At 43.1% G+C, this 19445-nt stretch overlaps 1 long non-coding RNA gene across 1 annotated transcript; it reads right to left on the bottom strand.

Moving 5' to 3' along the window:
- Positions 1–14901: 14901 nt before the first annotated feature.
- Positions 14902–15767, bottom strand: LOC135412499 (uncharacterized). Its single transcript, XR_010429695.1, has 2 exons — positions 15521–15767; positions 14902–15015 (listed from the first exon to the last, which is right to left on the bottom strand). It is a non-coding gene; the product is annotated as an uncharacterized LOC135412499 (long non-coding RNA).
- Between the last annotated feature and the right edge of the window lie 3678 nt (positions 15768–19445).

The following is a 19445-nucleotide window of genomic DNA, read 5'->3' on the forward strand; positions in this document are numbered from 1 at the left end:
AATATTATCTGTATTCCCAAATATTCAATATTAACTCTTTCAAAGGCAGATGGACAGAGGAAGGGGTGTGAGTTTGTAAATAGTCAGTGAAACTAACATATTGTTTCTATTCTGGTAGCAAAAAAACACAGTGCAGGTTTACCCCGTCCCCTTCTTGGATGTTTCACAAGAGTTACATTGTGAGTGGACTAGTATCCATCTGTACTACGTTGCAGGGTAGCACAGGACCATCAGGGCAGCACTCCAAACCTGGACAGGGTAGTGCTGTCTTGTCATTACAATGTGAGGTAGCAGCATTCAGAATAAGATTAAGCCACTTTCCTAGCAAAGGAAAATACATAGCCCTTGCTCCAAAAAACACTTGCTATGAAGCATCTAACAGTTTGTCTTCCCTGAAAGTAACTCATAAAACAATTCTTACAGAAATGCGGATATGTGGTAGCCCATGTCCAGACTCAACAAAATTACAAATACAAGAGCAGCAGGCCAGTTGCAATAAAGCTTCCCTTACCCTTTAGAAGCAACAGCATGCCATTTCTTTCCATCTTCCTTTCTCATGTACACCCTCAAAAGATTCAGAAGCCCCAAAACACCCTCTCTACCCTGAACTAAAGAAATGCTTAAGTCATTTTGCCTTTTAGGGCTCATGACCCGGACACTTGGATGGCAAACCCAAGCCTCTCTTGCCTATTCAAAACATCTTTATGCCACAGCTGGAGTTGCGTGCCATTACTTTTGGAGAGGTTGGTTTTTATGTCTCACAGCTGCCATGCACAGTGCTGTGCTGTTCTGGGCCCCAGGACACACTTGACATCGGGACAAGACAACTGCTTTCTGAGGCAACATACCAAGTACATGTCACTGGCTGGGGACCAGGGCTGTCAGCAAAACAACTTTTGCTTCATTCGACATCAGCCCAGTTAGGTGAAATAACACTAGCTGAATTACATTTTCAAAGAAAACGGTTGCACAACCCAGTGCTATCTGTGAACACAAACAATTAAGCAAATGAAGCCAGCCAGCAAACTCAATGCAAGAGTAAGAGTGTTTCATGAAGTGCCATGCCTGGCTAGCCAGCCCTGCTCTGGAGACCAGCAGTCCCACCTCCAACACATCGGCTCGCTCTCCTCTTTGCACACTGACACATTTCACTGCATTTCACCTGGGGAGTTTGCTTTGATCCTTTACAGTACTCAGCAGAAGGACACTGCAGTGGTGAAGGGCTCCAGATGCAAAGCTCCGCTGAAGCACCATTTGTGCCTGTGATTTAGCTGGCCTTTTCTGTTTGAAAGAGAGGTGGCTATACAGTCTTTGAAGGGAAAAGGTGACCTTGAGAACAGAAAACTTTTTCTGCACTTTAATTCTTTCACTGTTGAACACATCTGCTGTGCATGTACCCTTTGTTCCTGCCCTTTCCAGAACTGAGGAGAGGTGTGAGCACACAAGACTGGGCTGGGCAGAGAGTGCATGATGAAGAGATGATGCAGAGCTTGCCTAGAGGAGGTGCTGGTGGAAGGTCTGTAGCTCTTCACTCAAGGTATTGTGCCTGGAGGAGTCCATGGGAAGAGGACAACCTGTCAGTTTTCAATGTAACAGCACCTTCAACTCACTAAGAGACATTATGAAGCCCAAGGGCTACCATTTTGAAGAATGAAGTGGTTGCCAAGGGAGTTGTCTTCTTTAGTAACATGCAGTCTTGACCCAGGTGCAGACCATGTGCAGACTGGCCTCGCTGCTGGACAGCATCCTATGGGGCAGAGGGCTGAGGCTAGGGGCTGAGGGCTCATGCCAGGTTTTGGTCAAAAGCACTTGCCTTTCATTTTGCTCTGGACTGAGCCATGGAAACAAAGGAACTGCATCAGCCAGCACCAATTTAAACTGCTCAAAGGTTTGGTGTTCTGAGTCAAGATTCATTAAGCAGCTGCTGAGGTTGCCTGAGCTGGCTGCATTTTTCTCCAACAACGTGCATGTGTGCTTCAGAGAGCAGCTATTGGTCAGCAACCGGTTGTCCCAGGTCTGGGGCTCATCCTGTCAAGGGGATGACTGAGAGGATCATGTTGGCACTTCTCTCCTGGCATCCCACCTGTATGTATCCAGAGAGAACAAAGGTCTCTGATGGGATCATCACTAAGGCAGACCCCCAGCGCAGGAGCAATATCCTCACCAGAAGTGGCCAGGTAGCAGAAACCAGATAAAAATCAGGATGTGGGCCACGTGGATGTCTCTGCACACTGATGGACAACAGGTAGCTGGAGGCCCCCAAGCACACAGCTGGAGCCAGCCAGCACAGCCTCTCTGTGCCTTCTTTCAGAGGATGGACTGTGCTCTGTCATTGCAGACACTTTGGGGACAGTCACCTTCTGGTAAACAGGAAAAAAACTGTCTAGGGTGGTTTATTGCTGGCTGCTCCTGTACTGAAGGCACCAAAGCATGTCCAACTCCAAAGCGCTGGAGGATTAAGACCAAAACAGTCAGTTGCATCCCAGAAGACTTGTAACTAGTGCATATTTAACCAGCACTAGTCACATGTCTAGGCTGACATGGAAGGTGATCCCACAAGAGCTAGTACACACATCTGCAGACAGAACTAAATCAGAGTGGGGTAGAAGGAGGCAGAGTGGACCTTTCAAAACACTTTCCTTTGGTGAAAACTCATTCATATTGGTATTCTGTGCTAGAACAAGACTACTAGCTGCAGAACTAAAAATGAATTATTGATCAGTTGAGTCAAATGAGCATGACTCAATGTGATTTGTTATGGGCAAACAGAATAAAGTCCAAACTCCTAATGTACAAAGCTGGAGTTTTAAAAAGGCTGGTTTCCAAAGCAGAAAACAGTTCAGCTTTGAGCTAAATGAGATGGGAGAGAAACACAAACAGAAAAAATTGAATAGTTGGGAAACAATATTTTTATTGGTGCTGAAAGATCACAATTGAGAAAGAAGGCTGGTTTGGAGGGGAACTAAAGCAATAATTGAATATATAGATGTTGATCTCTGTATGAATTTGTGTGTATGTAGATATGGGGGGAAAGAGAGAAACTATTACCAATAATTAATATAATTTCATTGATTGCAACTGTATAAAGTTGATAGGGGGAGCAAAAGCACAGTAGGATATTTGAGGACAGGATATTTTAGTGCAGTAAGACAGCTTTTTTGAGCAGAGTAAAACGAAAGGATATCATAAAACAATTCTAGACAATTACTTTGTGGAAATACTGGTGAAATAATTATCCAATAATGATACAGAGAACAGCGGTAGCCAACAAATATGACTGTTGTAGACTTTGGACAGTGACGACACATATTTTCTTCTCAATAGGGACTACGGGGTTTTTTACAAATGTAACAGAAGTGTAAGACACCTGAAGGCAATGATTTAGATTGAACACACATCAAAAAAGAAAAAATCCTGAAAAACTCTAAAAAGACCTGGCAGAAAAAGACTCTGAGGGGCTTCAATAAGTTTGGGAAAACAAGTTCCATGTGCCTAGAAACAAGGTGGCATTGTACCAGTATTACAGTAAGTAAGGAATGTTGTGTAGCACTGCAGCAAGATACCCAGAGACCTGGTGAAGTCTCCATTCCTGTGCTTTTCAATTAGAAAGAATGAATTAAAGGGGATAGCATAATTTGTATCAATAAGTCTAGATGGACAGAAAATGGATCAAATTAGAATAATGACAGCTTTTATCAGTGAGATTATGAGTTTACCTGACAGAGGTAAAAGGGTTAATGTAATTTATTTGATTTCTTCAGGCCTTTCTAGTTCATGCCATATGACGATAGAAAATATATATGGATCTTATTAAAAGGATTAAAAACTGGATAACTAGTAGGTCTTAGGAAGTGATATTGTAAGTGAAGAGTCACTGTTTGGCAGGTGGTGCTTTTGGCCCAGCTCATTCAAATTCCAACTCAGAAAGGTGTACAAAATGATTCCTACTGAAGTCTGAAGATGATGTAAAGATGGAACTATTAAGTAATGAAGAGGATGTCTTTGCTGCAGAACAATACTGATTGCCTGGGTTTATGCAAACACAGTGCATTTTAGTGTATAAATGTATGTCTCACAGCTGTAACAGAAAGCAGGAGACCTCCTACCAGAAAGGGATTTCTACCCAAGCAAGCCAAAAATCTGGAGACGACTTGGAGGTCATGGAAGTATCTGACAGGGTGAAATACAGTGTCAAGGGCAACAAGATCCTGGGCTGCAAAACAGGAAATATTAAACAGGAAAAGGGAGGTTGCATTATCCCAGCCTTTAGAACCAAGAATACTGCTACTGGCATCACTGCATGGGCAGGGAGGAGTAAGAAGGGTGTTGAGAAAAGCCAGAGGATGACTGCAGCACCGGAAAAGATGCCATGGAGTAACTTGCCAGGACGCAGCTTATTCATTGGATGAAAGAGAAGGTCATGGGTGATTTAGTAATGGCATATAAGAGTCCTTATACTCCAGCAATGCAATAACAAGGTTCTCTTTGGTCTAGCAGTTACAAATTTTAAAAGATCCAATGAGGGAAAATGATGCAAGGCGATCTTGGAGATTAGAAATGAGGCAATAATACAACTGAGGAAAATTACAAGAAGCTCTGGTGGATTTTTCGAAAACTGGAAATCTTTCTGCCATTTATTTTCTAGAAAAGAGCTTTAATGTTTCTCCTTAATTGAAACAGGGACAAATTCAGGATGATTCTTTGGCAGGTGTTATATATATGGTATATACATATATATGATATTATCACTGCAGTCCCTTCTGACCTATGTTTCTAAATCTGTTATAAAAGTCAGATTCTGTGGGTGTATTTGTTGCTTGCTCTGATTGCAATAGGGATTCATGCCTTCCTGCTGGTCAGTCAGCGCTGTTTCTCCACATCCAGTAGTGATTCCCTTCCTGACAGCCTCTTTTCCTTCTTCATTGCTGTAGCCAGAAGCAACAGTCTGCTTCATTGCCTTCCCTCTTGCTTTCCACAAGGTTCAAAATCTCACAGGCCACTCCTGGCTCCCCACAGCTCCATTCCTGTCCTGTTGTGCCCAAGTCTCCACATTCCTCCCTACTCTACTCCTTCTGTTCAATCCCAAGGGATGTCTCTGGAGAAAGACCTTACAGACACCTGGAAAGGCACCTATGTCTCTCTCTTCAGCTACCGACAGCAGCTATGCAACTGCCTGAGACTTGAGTCACGGGCAATTTTGGGGCAGCTAAAGGCAACTTTTGAGCAGGTAAGGCAACTCTCATGATGATCAACTTGCCCGTGTCATACTCCAGGTTTATGGTAGAGCAGAGAAGGGACCCAGCACAGATACCCGCCTCCTGCACCGGCATTCAAACCCTTCTACCATTTTTAGTGGATTGGCCCTTTTTCCCCCGAAGGGGGAAGCGACTGGATTTTCTTGCTGCCCACACTCCCCCCTGCTGGTCACAGCGCGCTGGGCCGCTGCAGCCTGCCCCTTTTCTGACTCCATTAGCTTTCTGGTTACTTCAGATGCTGGAGGTGAAATATCAAAAAACATCACAATGGCACCTGATCCGGTGCCTGGAGGTACGTGGGATTAAATATCCTTCATCCACGTGTTTCGACAGGGCATGAGTTTCAGGCTGGATGAGGGGAGCAATGAGGAATGCCTCTTTTTGGCTGATGCTAGCGAGAAAATGAAGCCTGTGTAAACAGAGTCACCCAAGCCAGGGAAGCCTCTCTCTGCAAATGCCGCTGTAGCAAAGACTCAACAGCATCGAAGGAGGGCCATTGGGCAGGTGTGTGAACAGGAATGTCATTAACGCCTTCCGTGAGTCATAGCTGGAAGCGGAAGTGCAATCTCATTACCTGCACCCTCTCATGGTACAGTAATAACACCAGCAGAAAGAGATCGCTAAAAATTAACGTATTGGTATTGCTGCTGTTGTTGTTGTTATTACAGAGAAGCCAGATAGAGGAGTGCTAACTCAAAGGAATGGCCTGTCTCCTCCTGACAGACACTCTTTGAAGACTTTTCTGCTGAAGATAGGGATTAAGGAGAAAAACGAGCTAAGTCTTCCATTCTGACATAGCTGGTAATAATTAACATGCAGCTAATGGAGGCGCATGTTGGTTGGGCTTTCCGGGAAATGTATTCTAGCTGCGAGAAGATGGAAAAATTCCAGAGTGAAGTGCAACTGGCCTTGCACCTCATATTTCTTGTGCTCTCCAGATCCCATCAGGCCATTAGAAGGCCAGACCCTGAGCACACTGAAGCTACTCTGAGCATTTTCTTCGAATGTGGAGGACTTTGGGCCAAGGCTGCTGAACTCCAAAGAAGAAAAGCAGGATTATACTCCTGTTAGAGAGAGCTGAGGCTCGAGAAACCCATGGGATACCTCTATCTCTCTGCCAATATCTTTCTGCTAAAATGAGACTGCAACTCTTGCTGAAGCTTCCCCTCTACCCCAAACTAATCTCTCTTTCAGAACTTGGTTCATCAGGAAAAACACATCCCAGGCTTTTGCACAAAAGGACTCTGATATGCCTACCAATACAGCAGACCAGTGTGTGATCTAGTCTGTGGACTGTACATCACCACAAACCACCCTAAACAAAGCAGTAAGGGACGACAGACCTTGCTGTAACAGGGACAGGACAGCCCCACGCAAGTGATAAGTTAAACTTTTAGTATATCTCTGGCCTATCTGGTAAGGAATCCAGCACTGCTTTCCTCTGTGGTAGGACACTTCTCACACTGTTAGCCCATACAACACTACCAGTTTTTAAAAAGGGAAGAGCAACTTCTTCCAACAACTGGGATTAGACACATTTATATACAAAAAGTAGAAACCACCATCAGTTTGTGTTATCATTCACTATTGCATATGCAGCAGGAATAGCTCAAGATAGTGTAAGAAAAAGTCATACAAACATACAGATTCTGGGATATTTATGGGACAAGATAATGCAGTGAGGAAGGACAGATAAGGTGGTATAGGAAGAAAAGGAGAAATTTTGCCGTAGGCAGTTGAGAGATTGAAGAAGACATGAATTTGAATGAGAAAGTTTTGAACATCAGATGATCTCCAAAGAACATTTGTGTTTTTCCTCTCCTTCATAAACATAGAACACTGGGAGGGGAAAAACACGCCGAAATCTTAAATCACATTAACAGCATATAAAAAAAGTCTCACTCCATGCAATTTCTTGCAGCTCTGTACAGGCAAAGACTCACATGGGAAAGGGGACTGAAGGACTGTGAGTAATCACAAAACTCAATCTCCTGTAATTACCATCCAACCTTAAAATAAAAAGTTTTTACAATTTGCCAACCATAACTGTAATTCTATTGTCTTTGCTCCTGGGTCCCTCGGCTCACAGTTACAAGACCACTCATGCAGAACGCCAGGTTATAATTCTGATAGGTGGTGGAAAGAAAGAGAAAGTCCACCAGGGAAAGATAAATATTGTTCTATAAAGATCACCAACCAAATCTACTCAGATTCCAGAAGATAAGAATCGTTAATAATTTCCTGCTCAAAGTGGCCAGCCCTGGCCTCTCCTGCAACCTCTTGTTCCCATGAAGCTAACATTTTTGAATAATAATTTTTTTTTAAAATTACCCAAAACTAAAGCAGTTTTCCCCTGAGTAAAACTTCTGTCCCTAATTTAGCCAATGTTGGCTTTAGGCCATCACACTTCTTTCTTCTCTAGTGGGTCATACAGTGCATTTGGAGAAATACAGCTATATCTGAAATGCTCACGCACTTTATTTTAAGCAAAACAGAGTTTCTATCCACCTCCAAAAGACATAAGCATTCCAGTAAGTAAAAGCTACCCATTTGTCTTACCAGATTGAAAACTTTTTCAGCTGTCCCCAAAGAACAAAATAACGATAAGTAAATTTTGAAGTAAATTCTGTCTTTTAAGGGCTGATGAAACATTTTGACTGTAAATATGCAGAATCACTCTCTGGAAATGTTATCTACCAGTAGACTCCAGCACGTTCAGACTCTCTCTCATACTCAAATAGCTGGAACTTTATAACTCTGGTGTTATTTTCAAGACCCTTTTGGTTTGGTGATACATTCTCTTCAGATAGAGAAAACATTTTGCAATAGCTGCTTTCTGGCTCTTCTGGCTCAGCAAAGCAGCTGCAGAAGTGATTTGCCTGCCTCCTAAGAACAACTGAAAACTGTCTGCATCCCAGGACAGGGAAAACAGGCCTAATCGTTACTAGAACAGCGTCATATCATGGTCTGCAAAATGTCTGTAGCTGTGACCATTCCTTATGTCAGAGCTGAGCTCCCTGTGCCTGCCTTGTGCTTCTTACTCTTGAAACTCCCACCCACTGTACTTCCCTCTGTGCTATCCCCACAGGAGCCATCCAGCTATGAGAGAGAAAACTGATTCTGCTCACCAAAAATGTGGCATTTTGCTTATTGCCATGCACCAGGGAGAATATCTTTGGGAGCCAGATCCAAGGACGGGCTTGTGTGGTGAGCATTGGAGGTCAGTAAGTTATCGCTTTATTTGTAAACATGAGAAAACTTCATCTGGAGTCAATAAAAACACAGAGTCCTGTGGGGCCATTTTCCTGGGTCAAAAGCAATAAATTCAAAGAGCTCATCCTTACAGAGAAGGGAAATTGGCAAAAACCAGCAGCATAATAATATGTTACATTGTATATCTACAGGCCCTTTGATCCCTGGATATTTAAAAATATTAATGAGTCATGCTTCTCAAGCACCTTTTTGGAAGGTATCATTAGACTGTTTTCCAGATGGGGAAACCCACGAAAGAGAGAAGTGATCCTTCCAGAGCCACACAGAGCGTCTGTGACACAGTCAAAAGAAGAAACCAGATATTCTTGCTTCCAGTCCTTTGTTTTTAATTGCAGCAACATTCTTCCTCTCGTATTTTATGCTGTATTTTATAACAAGTCATATATGAATACACCTATGTAGGACATTTGTTGCTGGTTCACTTTCCACCAGCTACACTGATATTCTAGTCCTTGCACTAAATGAATTTTAACTGACTCTATTACAGTAAACTCAGTAATAAATATATACTACAGTCACACAGAGGGCGTTCCTCACACAAAATAGTAATTGTCTTTGCAAGCAGCAACAGGACACTGAAAATTTAAGAACAGATGCATCTTTAATGTTTGAGAGGGAAATTTTAAAAGAACAACAAGAAAAATATGTATGAGTGAACAGTAAACAGTGTGTTATGCTGTCTTGGTCACGTTCAGTAACTCTAAAGCTCCAGTATCTTAAGGGACCAAATTTAAAGAGACAGAATTCAGTGTCTGCTGGTTTGATGAGTAGAGGTAGAAAAGAAAGAAATTTAAAAATCGTCAAGTATTCTCAAGTATGTGAGAAAACAGCTATCTACAGGCTCCTTTGTTCTGAGGGATCTGATAAAAGAAGCGGTTTTCTTTGGTGACACACCACCTAGCACTGCTTTTTTGCTCTGGTTGTGGATAAGGAGGACAGTTGTCACTGGATGACCTAACCCATAGCGGCTCTGTGTTCCTCTAGAACACCAAAACTTTTTTTAATTTTTTTTCCTTTGTACTATTTTTCTCTTTTCTCTCTTTGTTTTTTTTTCCCCACACTGTTCAGATCCTTTGCATATAACAGCTCATGTTTTAAAGCCAGAAGACTATCACAGAGTTTAGACTAATGGGATAACTTCATTTACATACAGGGCCAATACTTACTAGCTTATTTCCACAAATCCTATCAAAACATTCAGATCCTCTGGTCTCCTCCCTCTGAAATCTAAAAATTCTTCCCAACAAACCCATAGATAAGGGGGTGAATCAGGCCTCTGCACCGATTCTGATCCTTACTGGCCTTGAATTGGTGTGGGAATTTGATCACTTTATCATTTTCTCCCTGGATTTCTCCTCAGCCTCACTCTTCTCTGTACTGGATTTTACCAGGGGACAAACCTGGTGGGATAAACTTGTCCAGATGTTGGCATTTACATCAGAGCTAGACGTCTAGACTTACTTTAACAGTCAGCAGAGAGAAACAGGCATTCTGGGGCATGGGTAATCTCATTTTAAGGTAGATGTTGAAAAGCGCTCAGATGAACCAAGTCCTGGAAGTGCCTATCTCTTTCCATTGGCTATAAAGTTTGCCTAGAGCAAAAGTTCAAACATAAACATCAAAAGTTAAGGGAGATGAAAGTGTATGATCCTCAAAGTCTCTAATAGAAAGGCACTTCAATAGTCACTGGGATTTGGATCTTTGTAGTGCATGAAGTAATATCTATGTGTTTTCCATGATGTGATCAAATAGTAGTAGAAAAAAAAGAAAGGGTATTTTCTATGAAGGAATTACAATCCTTTAGTCCTTCTTTGAGGTATCTACTCACTCACCTGAAGACAGCTAGGCTTAAGCCTCAGCCTTAAACCCAACAACTTCAGTTCAAGTATTTCTGCTGCCATCAGTGGAATCAGATTGCCCTGTCTCAGCAAGAGGAAGAATGACTTCATGGCAAACTTCATTCAAGGGAAGAGATGCTTGTCTGATGTCACTAAGCAGATGCCAATAAGATGCAGTCTTCCATAATGCCAGCTCATACTTCCCCAAAGTAATGTGAGGTAAAATACTTCATCATCTCTAAATTTATATCAAAAAGGTGTATCAACTCAATTGCCTTCGTTACTCATTACACTCAGATCCTCTCCAAATCAAGTGAAAAGTAGACATTGCAACTACTACCCCTGCTGATCATGCAGCTAGAGACAGAACAGAAACCTTGGATAGCAGGCTTTTAATCAAGCTTGTAATCACAAAATAGTCTCATATTTAGACACTACAGTAATTGCAATGCCAGTATTATGACAGGTGGTAGAATGAAACTCAAAAGCCTTGCCACCCTCCTCCCCAAATCAACCATTTCTTCATGTTCTTCACACTAGAAGACAACAGACAAGCATTGGTGCATATTCCTGGTTTATCCTTTCTTTATTAGCAGGGCTGACTGTCACTTTATCCATAATCCTTTCCAAATTTAATTACATTTACACAATGTCAGCATCTCAAAGAGGTTATTAAAGACACCAATACCACTCCAAAACTGCAAAGCCTGGTTTGTTGTGGGGAGTCTTGTTCCCTAAAAGCAAATGTTCCAAAGATGCCTGAGCAAAGAGGGAAGTTTTTTGTGAGTTTCGTGCTCCAAACAACCTTACAAATAATGTGGAAGTGTCTGGGAGATTTTGCACCCTGAATGATCTTCTACTCTCTGCTCTTCAAGTATTCAACACTGCTTTAATTTAGTTTGAGTTAAAGGCCTAGAGGAGTCCAAAAAGCCATTCACAGTACTAGTTCTTCTTCCTTTCAGACAGTCTACTGGTAAGGAGTAATTTCCTTAATAATGCACTCTCTCTTTACATTATGAACTAGGATTGCTTTTCTCAGTTTTGTTTTTCTTGTTCTCTAGGAACACTTATTGGCAGAAGTGTCTTTGTTTCTTAGAAGTTCATCAGCTCTTGCCATCTGTTTCTCCCATGATGTCACTGCTCTCACTTTTGCCTCATCGCTATTTCCACGGCAATCAATCAGAATTGGATGCCTCAAATGTCTGACCTCCATAAGGAATTAAAAACTAGAACAGAAAGGATATGAAGGGGAAAAAAAGGATAAAGGGGATCACAACCAGGGAAAAACAAGTGCTCAAAGCCTCTGGTTGCCTCTAAATGTGATTCTTCCTCTAAATTTCTGAATTACAGCATCAACTTTTAAGAATGTTTTAAACTTAACATCCAAAGAAAACCTGTTTGAATTTATAGACTTTAAGAGGTAGAAGTTTAATAATGCTTTAATAGAATTTTAAAAGGAGTGATTTCTTTTCTTTTTTGTACTTAGACTCCTTTAAGCTGAAAATCAAGAGATGGTGTGAGAACTACTGTCAGTTCTTACATCATAAGAAAAAGAGAATAGCATGTAGGGATTTAAATGAAAGGATTAATTTCTTTTTCTTAATATTGGCATCTCATAAACACAGGGAAAGGACAGTATCTTTGTTAACAATAACTCTGTAAATTTAGACATGGGACATCTGTTGGTTCTGAAACATACATCAAAATCAAGGAAAACACCAAGGCAACAACTTTGTTGTCTCTATCTTAGAAACATGCAAACCATTCCCTCTTCCCATTTTTCTTTCTTGTCCTGATCACACAATGTCAACAAACAAACAAGGCCATAAACCCAGTTGTATTTTGACTTGGCAAGGCACCTGTAGCATTTGCTTGCTCTTACATAAAACAGAGCTTTTTAGCCAGTTTTATTGCTCTCTCCAGTATCAAGATGCCCACGACATTCCAGGCAGGATCCCTCTGCTGCTTCTGGGGTTGTAACCATGCCAGAAATACCACTGCAGGAAGGAAGGCTCCCTTTCCATACACCAGAAATAATATTTTCCACAGATCCCCAGCTTGCACAGGTTAGTGTGATCACAGGCTTATTCCTCAGCCCCCTGTAGTGTCTATCATGATGAAAGCTTTTGAAAACGCTTTGTACACTAAACTTCCTGGAACCAACGGGAGGGCTCAGTATGGCGTTTTGCAATCTGAGCATCCATCTAAGCGGCTGTGTTCCTCGCAAAGTCCCAGCGCTGCGTATGCTGCATATCTGCGCTAGCAATTACTGCAAAGGGGTGCAGCTGAGCCTGATCTCAACACAGCTGAAGCTCAAGCACTGCCAAGAACAGAGTGTGTTTGGTGTTAAGTATGGTTTGTCTTCGTATGCAGGAGCTCTCCTTGTTCTCATTACCTCTCTTGAGTACCAGAGTCCTTGAAATAAGCAAGAGTGTGTTCTCCTTCCTTGCTTAGAGAGAACACTACTCACCTCAGTTTGGAACCTCATTTAGCTAGAAATTACCCCCCTCTAGATATTTGTCTGCAGGATGTACCAGAAGGATCTGGTACATCCCAAAGCAGATATGTGTCCATCTGATGATCTCCAGGAGGAATGTTTCCTCCGTGCTTGTGGAGACATCTCTCACTGTATCCCCAGTCTCATCTTCAGATTGTTTCATTGGTCTTTGATTTTATCCTTTCACCTCCCCAGAAGGAGATTCCTCTTCTCTGCATCTCATACTTGGGGATGGAGATGAATGAGTACAGAGATTTTTAATGGATTATATATCTGTCTCCTTAGTGGTATACTTATTTTGGTGCATCAGAATGAAGAGGCTGTTCTGAACAGATGATTTCTTTTTTTTAGTGGGGGAAGGAGAGGCTGTGGTGGAACAATTTTTGTGCTTGATGTTTGGCTAGTGTAAGCCAAGCAGAGGAAAAGGAGGACTTATGGTCACTGCAGTCACCATAACTCCTCCAGGTGGCCATTCCCAGGAGTCCAGTGTTACCCTTGTACAGTTTCAAGCAAGGCACCCATCAGTGCTGCCCTCTTCTTCAAATATTGCATGAGCATAACTGATCATTTTCAGTAGTTATGGATGAACACACCACTTCTAAAGGCTGAATCCAAGAGGGCCTCAGTAATCTCTTCCACGTATTCATACTCAGACTTTCCTCCTCCATTTCCCTCTGTCCCTCGTCCTTGGTTTTAGCTGCCCTTTCCCTCATCAGTTACCCTCCATATCTCTCTCAATTTACCCACCCGACACCATTCACACTTACATTCCCCAGCCCTACCAGACTTAAAAGTTTAGGGTGCAGATTTCTCCTCACGCATGTGAACAGCAGTGGGTGGAGTGGCTGCTGAAATCTTACTGGATCTGTGATATGGGCAGTGGGGTCTGTATGCACTTAGAAACAAAATCTTGAGGGAAATTCTGACGCCAAGCTAAAATGTCAGGATTTTGCTCAAAAGGCCAATAGATCTGTAGCTGAGAAAATGAATCACTGGCACCAAACAAGATAAGCAGGAGATGATGGAAGTTAGGCTGTTTGCCTAGAAGCTCTTCATACTAATCCCTGCCTCTGACTTTGTGACCCAGAGGGACTGTTAATTTGCCTCTAGATGATGAGGCAGCTTCAGGAGGAGAAGCAAGGAAGACCTTTAGTGTTTTGTTTCTTTGCTTCACCTAGCCTGGCAATAACTATTTTACTCACAACTGCACTGACCCAAATGCCTGTCTCATCAAAAGAAACCAGAGTTCAGTATCTATTCTGGGAAATACAGATGGGAGTGAAGTGAAGGAGGGGGGAGACCCGTTTCCATGGTTTCAAGTTCGTTCTTTCTCAGTGTTGCTTCCCTCCTGTTACGCATCTAATTTCTTCAGTTTCAAGGCTCAGGCCCAACTCTGTCTCCTGCATCATGGTAGGGTCTTTCACACCTTGGCAAGTTGTTCACTGAGGTACATGGCATGGAAGCAAGCAGTCTGCTCCTGTTCATGTCAGGGCAGGCTCTACCGTGTGTTGCACCCCAGCTTGCATTGAGTTTTCAGGTTGCTCTCTCCCACTGTGGCTTTCTCCTTCTCTTCAAGCTGCCCCTCAAACAACTGAGATCTAGCTGCATGTTGTTTGCCTCAGCTGCCCTGAACCATGGGGGATGTAATACCTCTAGATAAGCCATAACCCTCCTTCGTCCTTCTTTCCCTAGGACAGGAGGCTTAATACAGATCCTACATTTCCCTCTCTTAGCCTCACCAGAATGATGACTCAGCAACCCCATCTTTTCAAGGACAGCAGCCCATCCATCTAACTTCCTTAAAGCCTGCATCCAAATAGGTCCTGCTGGTGGCATGTGGGGTGTCCTTCTATAGCAGGGGCTGAGCTCAGCCCGCTCCAGTACTCTCCCTCCTTGCCAACCTACAGCAAAACCTCTTGCCACTTTCCTCCCAGGCATTCCCTCATTCTTTCCCCCCAAACCTCTTTCCCAGCATATCTTCCCCCAAGACCAGAGGCAGACACTCCTCCCGGAGACTCTGTAAAGGAAAAGAGACAGCTCAGAGACATATTTTTTATTGCTTTGAGCTGGGGCTGAATTTTCCTGGGAACACCTCCAACCCGCTTTTTCTAGGAAGGAACAAATGTAGAGAAGCGTAGAGTTGGTCTCATGGCTATAAGTCCAAACACAAGAAAAGTGAAAAAGGGAGTAAAAAGTTAGCTATCATTGAAATATGAACAGGATTAAGTTTATCTTCTTCTTAGGAAATAGGGGAGAAACAGGAAGTGGCAGTGTAAGGGGCCTGCAGTTGAACAAGCTTTGTTTGCAGGATAAGTGGATTTTATTCCTGGTGAGAAGAACTAAGCTGTGTTTACAAATAATGCTAACGGTCCAGCCCTGACTGTGCTCCAAAAATGCAGCATCCTTACTCCTGGATTGCCTCAACACTGCATCCCCAGAGGCAGGGAGAAGCAATAAATCAAGACTAGCAATCCAAAACATGACACAACTTTTGAGCAATATTTTCTTGTGCCTTGTGGTACGCAGAGGGCTGCTGTCCCCACATCCCACTGGCAATTGCTCTGGTAACAAAAATATTATTGTCTGCGCTGTGATGGACAATAAAGACCCCTCAGGCTCATTGTTTTAGAGTCGGGATTTAAACCAAGTATCCTTACCACGCCTCTGCTTCTAAATGCTATGATTCAGTGACTTGGCTGTGGGGTGGTGAGTCACTCCCTCCCATCTGCTGCTTGGGTCAGCCCTGCAGGTGGGACAGAGGTGATGTGAGGGCCTCAGGCTGGCCTGCAAGACAAGGACCAGTTACACCCCTGCCGAACACAGTACTTTAGAGCCCTTTGGATGAGAGTAGTTGAGAGGTAACCAGTGTGTCTCCTCCGCACTCTTGCCCAACCCGTGGCTCTGCTCCTGTGGACTCCATCCCACATCCACGAGTTCCCAGGTCCTGTGTCTTCTGAACCCTAGAGGGTACTAGAGAGCAACATTCAGCTTCCTGAGAAGCCAGATACTCGCCTGTGGTCCCAGAGGTGTCTTTTGTGAAACTAAGAAGCAGCCCTGAGTACCTTGGAGGAGCCTTGGAGGCACCAGGGCCTACACATCCCTCTCATTCACCATTGCCATCTGAAGCAACCCAGTCAGGCACCAGGGCCTACACATCCCTCTCATTCACCATTGCCATCTGAAGCAACCCAGTCAGGGACCAGTTAGTGTAGGGAACATGCAAAGCCTAGCAATGGATGTACTTCCCTCTGGAGTTTCAAGATAGGCATCTCTGGGCCGTAGGTGATGATAAAAGGATGCTAATGCATGCATCTGTCGGCATCACCCTGACTTTAATAAACAGGGATCCCTTCGTTACCAACTCCTCTGCTTTATAAGATATGTTGCTCAGACATTCTAGTGATGGGGACCATATAAGACAACACACAAGTAAACCAGGCAACCTGTACCACATTATTGCAGCCATCTGAGCAGTGACTCCACATATCCCAGCAAGCAGTGTGAGCGCATACTCTGCCCTGCCTGGAATCGTAATGCAGAATGGGATCATCCCGAACCCATCCCATCTAGGCACTCACCCAAATTTTAAATGTTCTGCGAGTTCAGACACAAGAGAAACATTTCTGCCCTTTCTGCTTTGCCCTGTGATGAGAGCAGAAGAGCAATAGAGACTGGGTGGGAAGTAAGTCAAGAGGACCCCACCAAATGATGTCCTTGAGAATAATGACCGGTCTTGGGGACTTGTTTCTCCCTTCTGGACCACGCAGAGTCCTGATGTCAGTAAAGCTCTTTGGCTTCTGGGGAAAGAAACATCTCTGATTCCTGACAAGCCAGGGTGACAGACGTTAGCAGTGCTGCGGAGCGTGTTGGCCATTGGCCAGCTTCTTGAGGTTGGCATGTTAATTACACCTGAACACAGAGAAGATTTGAATCAGACCTAACCACTCACAGTTATAACGTTCTACTCAGGCAGCAAAAGCGTGCAGAATTTCACAAAGCATGGGTTAAAACAAAACTATGCTTTCAGAGCAGCAGGAAAAAGAACCTAAACAAAATTCTACAGAACTAAAGAGAGAAAATAATGTGCCTTACCTATTTCTTAGCTCATTTTAATTTGGAGGAACTGACACACATATTGTATTGCACAGCTGAGCCTGTTCTGGAATCTCTTTCTGGAAATCACTTCTTAAAGGTAAGATTTTCCTGTTCACAATTTCCCTCCTAGCTTTGCAGAGACACATTTCAGTGGTCCCTGAAGTTGTTCCCAGGGCTCAAAGAGAGATAAAAGTGCAGTATTAGCAAGTAAACAGGGGTCTCATCTGATAGCACTGCATGCCATTCCTTCATCCCTTATGGATCTGAGCTTCTCATTTCCACAAGCTGTCGGTCTTAATCTCCCCTTCTTGGCCTCTGCTGCTCAAGCCTTTCCTGGCTGTTCTCCCTGCACAGCTATGGGCTCTTCTATATTCCATGCTAACAACAAATTTGATCCTGACATCACTTGCACCAACAGCCTGTTTAAAAGAAAGAAAGAAAAAAAGAAAGAAAGCACAGATTGGGGTAGGATGATTAGTTTTTTGTGGAGTAGCTTATTAAAAAGCTTTTAGAAAGAGCTTGGAACAAAATTTTCACCAAGAAGGAAGGATGGGTTTCCCAAATGAAGCCAGGAGATGTCTCCTTTCTGTTACTTTAATGATTCAGGAGTTCCAAGTGGTTTAATTTGTTACTGGTTTGGCGTTCAGATAAACTAGAGAAATCGAATGTCCCCAAATATGGTCACAAACTATTTCAAAGAATGCCAGACAAACCAAGACCTCCTATGGTCCTGCATGTCTGTCAGCCCACAGGCACTGAAAACCATGCACAATGGGGTGCTTTGCAAAACCTCACTTCTATCTTAGAACATAACAAAGAGTTCAGCTTGAAGGTGGAAATGGATCTGTCCCTGAACAGCTCTAAACAGTTCAGCAAAGTGGTCTTGATGTTCCCTGTGCCTTTTGCATAACTATTGTAGTCACCTGGTATTTCCTGAGAATTTGAAAGAAAAATGAGAGACATTATTTTGCAGAAGCAATTTTTGGAAAAGTCACTGTGTTTTTCTTGTCATCTTCCAAGCAAGAAAATAAATGACTTAAGTTTTTTAAATTTAAGTACCTGTAAAAAGCCAGATCGCAATATGCCTTGCCATCTTCAGGTGCTTCATTCTCCTATCATTATAAAACAACAAATTCTACCAAAAATATATGAATCTCCTGGCAATCATTGACTATGCTATTTACCTACAAAAAGTATAAGACTGCCATGATCAGTTCTCTGATATTTAACAGACCTCATTCTATGAGCAACCATTGAAGATTTAGTGTTTCTCACATACATTGCCTGAAGTTCCTGTTTGTGGTTACCTGGAGGAATTCTTTCTGCATTCACACAGCTCAAGGGAGGCCTTGCCAGGAAGTGGTCTAAAGCCCAGTGAGCTCCCATAGCCCTGCTTAATACAGCCATCTCCACCCATGTCACAGAATCACAGAATCATCAAAGCTGGAAGACACTCTCAAGATCATCTGGTCCAACCATCAACCCAGCACCACCACAATCACCCCTGAACCATGTCCCCAAGTGGCACATCTCAGTGCCTCTTGAACACTTCCATAGATAGTGACTCAACCACCTTTCTGGGCAACTTATTCCAACGCCTGACTGCTCTTTCAGTGATAATTTTTTTCTGATATTTAACCATTTCCTCTCATCCTTTCACTTGAGACATGACAGAAGAGAACAACTCTCACCTCACTACACCTGCCTTTCAAGTAGTTGTGGAGAGTGATAAGGTCTTCCCTGACCCTCCTTTTCTCCAGACTAAACACCTCCAGCTCCCTCAGCTGCTCCTCACAGGACACGTTTTCTAGACCTTTCACCAGCTTCATTGCCCTTCTTTGGACATGCTAGGGTGCAGGACACCTGCAAGTCAGCACATGCATGGCCACACTGTCCCTGAAACCACACCACCAGCCTGAGGAAAGCCAGGTGGACACCAGACAAGACTGGTTGTAAGTGCAGGCTTAGGCCCAGGCACAAATTTAGTGGACATATCCCTTATGAAACCATGGTAGAGGCAGCAGCTACCTTGACAGCAGCAATCAAAGATCAGGTTTCCAGCAAGCTTTTAAAACTGTCAGTCCTCCTGCACTAGCCCTAAGATTAAGGCACATTTAGAAGATATTTATTGCACTTTAGGTTCTATTTTCACTCCATTAAAAAAAAAAGTTTTGGCCATGAACACAGTCAGTTATTTGGCTTTTGCTATGCATACACAGGGAAACTTCCTAGTAACATCTTGCACTGTCATCAAATACCATGAATTTGTTCCTTTCCGCTGAACTAGGCTCGGGCTTGAATTCTCAATTCATAGACTTTGAACTTGATTCAGGGTAACATTGTTTCAGCTGAGGTTCACAGACCCTGAAGGCCAGAGAGGGCCAGCCAGAACATCTTATCTGACCTCATGCTGCCCCCAGGCCACAAACTTCATCAGTTCAAGAGCTACACTTGGGTTCAGCAAACCTCTGCTAGGAGTACCAGGAA

This window comes from Pseudopipra pipra, chromosome 3 (assembly GCF_036250125.1).
Source record: "Pseudopipra pipra isolate bDixPip1 chromosome 3, bDixPip1.hap1, whole genome shotgun sequence".
Classification (NCBI taxonomy): Eukaryota; Metazoa; Chordata; class Aves; order Passeriformes; family Pipridae; genus Pseudopipra; species Pseudopipra pipra.